This window comes from Epinephelus lanceolatus, chromosome 21 (genome assembly GCF_041903045.1).
Source record: "Epinephelus lanceolatus isolate andai-2023 chromosome 21, ASM4190304v1, whole genome shotgun sequence".
Classification (NCBI taxonomy): Eukaryota; Metazoa; Chordata; class Actinopteri; order Perciformes; family Serranidae; genus Epinephelus; species Epinephelus lanceolatus.
Genome location: NC_135754.1, coordinates 18,458,305 through 18,465,448, shown reverse-complemented (window position 1 = coordinate 18,465,448; position 7,144 = coordinate 18,458,305).

Sequence of the window (7,144 nt, the reverse complement as noted above, 5' to 3'; positions counted from 1 at the left end):
CACATTTTAAAGAAGACAAAACTTACCTGGTTCAAAATGGCGTCCATCTCAGCAGAGTCACTCAAGTCTAAGAATGAATCTGATTTTATTTCCAACCTCACAATCATCCTTTTTCTTTCCTCTATGGCTGAAACAATGCATCAGGGACACTTACAGTATGTTAGATCAATTATGTTGAGAATGGCATTGAAAGAAAGAAAGATGCTTAATAGAATCAGACTAATAATAGATATACGCTCACCATTATAGCAGTAGAAGGGAAGTGATGTAACACACTCTCTGTCAAACCACTTCTTGGAAGAAGGTCTATACAACCCACAGACTCCATCATCATTTGGCTGAGAGCTCGCCCAGTCTCTGAGGGAACTGTCGCTCTGGTCCGACCAGTTCCACTCATCTCTGAACAAACCGATCCAGACCAAGGACAGCGACAGCACCTTTTCATTGATGATTTGCTGCAATGCCTGATTTTCAGTCTGGCTCCTCACACTGGCCAGGTCAGTGCCGTCCAGTTGACAGTGCTCTTGAGCTTGCCTCCATGACTTGTCTTCAAGAACAACATACATCTTACCAGACCCCTCACCTGTGGACAGAGCAACATAGACTGTAGAGATCCAAAGGTTTGGAGAGGATGGGAAAATGTGTTAATTACTTACCCTCCTGACAGACAAAAGGAAGTTTTGTTCCACAGAGTTCACTGAGCCATTTCCCATCACCCTTCATGCCTCCACAGTGATGAGAAGAATCAAGTGAATTGGCCCAGTTCATGTACTCAGCTACTCCGTAACTGCTCTGAGTTTCTCCCACAGACCACAGCCAGGACGTCATCTCGGCCTTTCTTAGACCGATCCAGATCTCTTTTGTCTCGCCGCTGGCTTCTGTCATGTCCACCAGCCTCTTCATGTCATCATGGCTGCCGATGGTAGCCAGGTCAGTGTGATTCTCTCTGCAGTAACTCTGGGCCTCGTCCCAACTCTTCTCCACAGTGATCAGGTGATACTCTCGATAAATGCGTGAGCATAAAGTTACGGAACCTGCAGAAGGACACCCACTTAAACATCAGATAAAGCAGGCATTATGATTATAACTGTGGATTTTAATTTCAGCATTTCACACAAAGACACCTACCTGAAGTTAGCAGCAGAATCACTAGATGGAGCATATTTTCTCTAGGGTATAAAAAGATTAATGTTATACAAGTTATACACATGAGTCTCAAATGTAGTGCTACATACAGAGCAGGTCCTCTCCATGGATGTTTAAAGAGACCTGAGGCCATATTAACATATTCACAGAATACTCTCAGAGAGCTCCTAACTTAGTCTAAAGGTTTTTAGTAAGGAGTCCTAGCTTAGGAGTGAGTTAGGAAATTTCTCAGAGCAAGGAAGGGACAGAAACGTTTACCTTAGTGAGCAGGTGTGGTTGATGATGTATTCTTTTAACGGGTGTGATTGGTTGTCACATACACACCCCCTTGTGAGCCTGCAAGGTGTGGACACCCAGTGGAAATGAACTGCTGACTGTTAAAGTGTTGTTATTGTTAGTGTGATCACTCTGCTGATGGAAGGCTGAGACACACTCAAGTCATCACTGCTGCACTTTTGCATTTTTCCAGTTTTCCAAATGTCTTAGTGTTCTGATCATTTTGTTTCTGGTGTTATAGTGTTAGGTGGGCATCAACCACAAATATTATCTCTGTATGATCTAATCTGTAGCATTTCATTTACTCACTGTCATCCAACGTTTAGAGAATATTTCTCTGACCCCTTTGTGTTTCCACCATTTTCTCCTCTGCACAGGAAACTCTGAAACCTCTTAAAAGTCCTCATCTTAGGAGCTTTTAAGGTCTAAAATGTTTTGTGAATTACTTTTATCTTTACAAGGACCTAGTCTTAACTTTAAGGGGAAATTCCAAGAAAACATCACAATTCTAAACCTCACTAGAATGTTATCAAATGTTAATCAGATGTTATCAGACCAAATGGATCAAATCACAATAGTGAAATTAATGTTTCAGTGGAGTTGTTGCGCTCAAAAAAATGTATCCACTGATTTACGCTCGTCTTTTACAATGTAGGTCAATGGGTAAAAGTGTTTTTGGGACTCATGACATCATGTGACAGACTTGGATGTTGTAATTCCACATTTGGTCACTATGTAAAATTGCTTTCAAAGCCCTGCAATGCTCCTGGAGGCTCTGCCCTCTACCATAAAGTCTACAGTGTTGTTCTGCAGTAGCCCAGAATAGACAAATCAAACATGCCTCCACAAGCTTGGCATATGAAAGAGGTATCAGTTCTGGAACCTCATCACTAGATGCCACTACATCCTCCATACTGGACCTTTAATTGGTAAATCAGTCATTTTAAAGGAAAAATGCCAGAAAGTGTCTGGCTACATCTTCTCCAGTGTAAAATACGCTGCTTCTTTCTGGTTTATATTGAATAAAGCGAATATCTTTGGGTTTTGGACTGCTGGTAGGACAAAACAAGACACTTGATGAGATCATTTTGTAGATTGAACAATTTGTTGAGTGAGAAAATGGCCAACAGATTTATCAGTAATGAAATAATAGTTAATTACAGCCCCTAAAGTCCTGAAAGGTGATTTTTTTTATCTTGTGTGTGCAAGATATTATCTTCCAGGAATAAGCTATTATCCTGTGTGCAAAAGATAGTAACTTGTGCTCATAACTTAAAAAATATCAACTTTTAGAGACTTTAAGGGCGCTGTAACCATGTTTTTTCTGACACATTCATGATCCATAGAAATAAAAAAGAAATCCACTTCTCCATACTACCAGATATGTTCTTTTTATATTAAAATATTCTGACTAAAATAAGCTCAGATTTTGTAAATAATTATAGATATATAAATGATTCTCCTTACCTGATGCAAAGATGTTTCCTCATAAGAGATAAGCACCTCTGCAGGTTGTCGCCCCTTCTTTGTCACTCTTCACACCTGGCATATTTCACTTGCCCTCAAAGAGCATTCATATTTGTCTTTATGGAAATGCTATTTGCATTTGACCAATCGCAAGGTCATATTTGCATTTCACCAAAACATCTGTAAAACGCAAGTGTGGTCATGTGGTTACAGCAGGCTCTAGATAAGAGCGTGATTTTTTTTTTTTTTTTATTTTTTATTGTGAAAAACCACACAGTCATAGTTAACTTGTCAGTTGAAAAAGAGAAAAGCCGGCATTCATTGACCTTCATAACCTTCCCATCCTGGGCCAGACTCGGATCTGTTTGTATCCTGACATAACTTGTCTTGTTTTACTTCCTTATTCTTTCTCCTCTGTCTCTATTTATCCTGTGCCACCTGTCCTTGTGTCTCTTGTTTCAGCTGTGAGGTCAGCAGCAAACCCTTCGCTCATTATCCTGCCTGTCAGACTTCAGCTTATGCTCCCAAAAGCTGTTAATAATCCGCATACAGTCCCCTGTCCTCCTTTTCTAAATTTTGCCACACACACGCATCACCCCAGAGGACCCCTTATATAAAGCTCTGTCTCCCCTGTAGTTGTTACTCTTCTTTTTTTGTCATCATCAGTGAAACGTCCTTTTGCTGTTCAGGTATGTGCTTTGAACTTTTCTTTACACTCATCTAGAAGCAGTAAGTTTCTGTCCCCTTTAATATTTGCAATCATTTAAAGAGTTAAAGCCATTAAAGAAGTTTGGACTTTTCTTTTTTGTATGCATGTAGAACATGCACACCATCAGGTTCGATGACATATTGTTTATCAGTGGTGAAATGTCACTAAGTACACTTACTCAAGTACTATACTTAAGTACAATGTTGAGGTACTTGTATGTGCCTTAAAGTATGTCAATCTTTTGCTTCTTTATATTTCTACTCTACTACATTTACATTAGTTACTTTGCATATGCAGATTATTAATACAAATGTGATCAACAAATAAGTTATGATGTAATATATGGATGGAGATAAAACTTTATTGATTCCTTGGTGCAATTCTCATGCTACCCAGTAGTTGCCAATATATTAAAAGACTTGCCCCATCTTTACCAGCTTCGAAATTAGAGTGAGGTTTACATTCATTCATCAATAATTATGTAATACAGTCATATGTATAATATTCTGAAATGGGCTACTCTACATGATGAGTACTTTTGTTCTGAGTATGTTTAGATGCTGACATTTTTATACTTTTACTTGAAGGAGCAGTGTGTAAGATTTAATGGCATCTAGCAGTGCAGATTGCAACTGGCTAAATCTTTGTGCCAAGCATGAATTCCCAGTTAGGATTCTTTAAGTGTTCATTGTTCAGGAGGTTTTTACAAGGAGCCGAATTATCCACAGAGATCTCTTCCTCTCCAAAACAAACAGACCAAACTGGTAAAAACTCCAGATAAAACCGTTTCACGTTACAAATCAGTGTTTCTTTGAAGCTGTTTGGCATGTCGCAGACAGGCCACTAGCCCAGCACCTACTGTGTGCTCATGTTTCTTCTCTGACAACTTAAGATCCAGAGCTCCAAGATGTTTTTACCAGGAGCCGAATCAACTGCAGAGGTCTCTTCCTCTCTAAAACGAATGGACCCAGTGATTTAAACCGGTGAAAACACTGAACAAAGCAGTTACACGTTAAAAAATCTGTTTTGCCAAAGCTGTTTGGCTTGTTGCGAAGGGGCTGCTAACTGAAGTGTCAACAAAACAATGCAAAAATGTCAAGGTCCCTTTCTAGAGCCAGTGTTTGGTTTGTCCGTTCTGGGCTACTGTAGAAACATGGCGGTGCAACATGGTGGACTCCATGGATGACATGATGGATGAGGACCCACTTCTTATGTAGATATAAACAGCTCATTCATAGGAAACGAAAACACAACAATTTATATTTTCAGGTGATTGTACACTAAACATACTTATTATATTAATTTCTGCCAACACATTCCCCTAAATCCTACCCACTGGTCCTTCAGGTAAGACCTTGAACGCAGCATTTTTATAGGACATTTTTATTAAACAAAGTATCTGGAGACAGCTGTCTTCAGATCTTTTACTGAAGTAAAAGATCTGAAGACTTTTTCCACCACTGTTGTTTATAGATTGGGACACTGGGACAATATTGATATTCTATAATCAATATTTTTATGAAACAATGGACCAAATGAATTTCCCACGGGAGTTGGTTAAGACCAAAGTCAGAGCTAAATGAAGAGTAAATATTAGACTAAGTCAACGGGTGAACAGAGACACGACTCTCAATGAATGTTTATGTTGCTCTGTGTCAGCCGGACATGTAAATAGCAGCTGTTTGCTAACAAGTTCACCAAATTAACTTAAAAGGTGCTAATATGTCAGTGCTTGCAGCTTGTTACCTTTGCCTTCAAGTGTTATTGCACTTCTTAAGGTCAAACGTGTGCCAAGTGTGTAGTGGCTGATGCAAAGGTGCGAACGGACCTATCAAGAGCCAGGGTTTGTCTGTTCTGGGCTACTGTAGAAACAACATGGGGGACTCCGTGGAAGAGGACTTGCTCTGTATGTAGATATAAACGGCTCATTCTGAGATAACAAAAACACAATTCTCATTTTCAGAAGATTATAAACCGATGAAAACATACTTGTGAATATTATAGTCCATTTCTGCCAATAGGTGTCCCTAAATCCTACATGCTGGACCTTTAACATTTAAATAATAGCAAATAATAAACAACTGATTCAATCAGTTTAAAGCATTTCAAAGTGACATTGATTGGTCAGTATCTGCTTCTTCCAGTTTTTCATTGAAGCTATATCATGTTAATGTTGTGAAATATATAAATCTAAAATGCCATGATTGCTTGTGCACTATTTAATACACATTTGGAGGCCTGCAGTATTTGGCATCCTGGCAAACTTCAGGATTTCCACTAAGTGACAATAAAATTAAGGCGGATGTTGATACAGGTGTTTGATATCTCTGAAATTAGGAGTGATCCCTCATGACAAGTTATTCTCGGTGCCCTTGTCCTCTCTGTGCGTCTGTGTCGGTCAGTTTGGTCAGAAACATTCGACGGTGAAGTGATGTGATGAATTCCTCTCTCAATCCCTCATCTGTCTTTTGTCCCTGTGCCTGTGTTTACTCAGATTCACATGCTCATGCTCTGACATCTTGGCTAAAAACTATGGAGGGATCTGAGCGACGTGGGCGGCCTCAGCGCTTGATCTATCATGCTAATGCACTCAAAGACAGGCAGGCATCCAGTTGTAAGCACTGAAAATAATGTTTAGAGAATTAGTGTACTTCTGGTGTGTCTACCCAGAGACTCATTTTTCTTTTTGTTCGCTTTAACTACAGCTCATCAGACTTTGTAAATTCATAATACTGTATCTCGTTTAACAATTCCCTCTGAAATATGAATATAAGCTGCTGAAGTGATGGTCAGGAATGCAAAAGTATGAGGCTCCACGCACACTTAAATACCCTTCAGTTCAGTGAGACTCTGAGTAGATCAAATGATAATAGAGAACTTGGCTGGTGTTAATAGCAGCCAGCCGACCAGTTTAATCTCTCCATCCCACATTCCCTCTTGTAAATCGAATTAAAAAAGGATTGGCCAGCTGATACCTCACTCTTATCCGGGGTAACAGGACACTGCTCCGGCCTGAGTCCCTCTGGCTTCTTCTATTCCTAGATCATTAGCTACAAATGGCTTTATCAGATTCTTTGAACAATAGCAACGGCCTGTGGTAAATGTGTAATGCTGCCCCAGTGGTCGTCTCAAAAGTCATGAAATTTGTTCACTATTTTACTTTTTGACATCAGACGTCAGGAGCTTTTATGACTGATTAAGCTCAGCTATGTGGAGTGGTGTCATGCAAACATAGTAATGGATTAAAAGGTCCAGTACTGACATTAAATTATCTCCATGCCAGGAAGTCAACCGCTGATTTATGTTTAGACCATAGCTCCTTTCATATAGCCTGGTCAAGGTGGGAATGTTGCGCCATTATTCCCCCTCGTTATTCTGTAAAGAAGGTTTGAACATGTAATAGGGGACAAAGTTGTTCCGCCATTAAGCCGACAGTGGTGATAGTAACAGAGCCAAATTAACGCCAGCCAGCATAGTGGAACTGATTTTCAAGACTTGCTCCCGAACAGGAAACGCAACGTGCAATGCCACACCCACCCCACCACG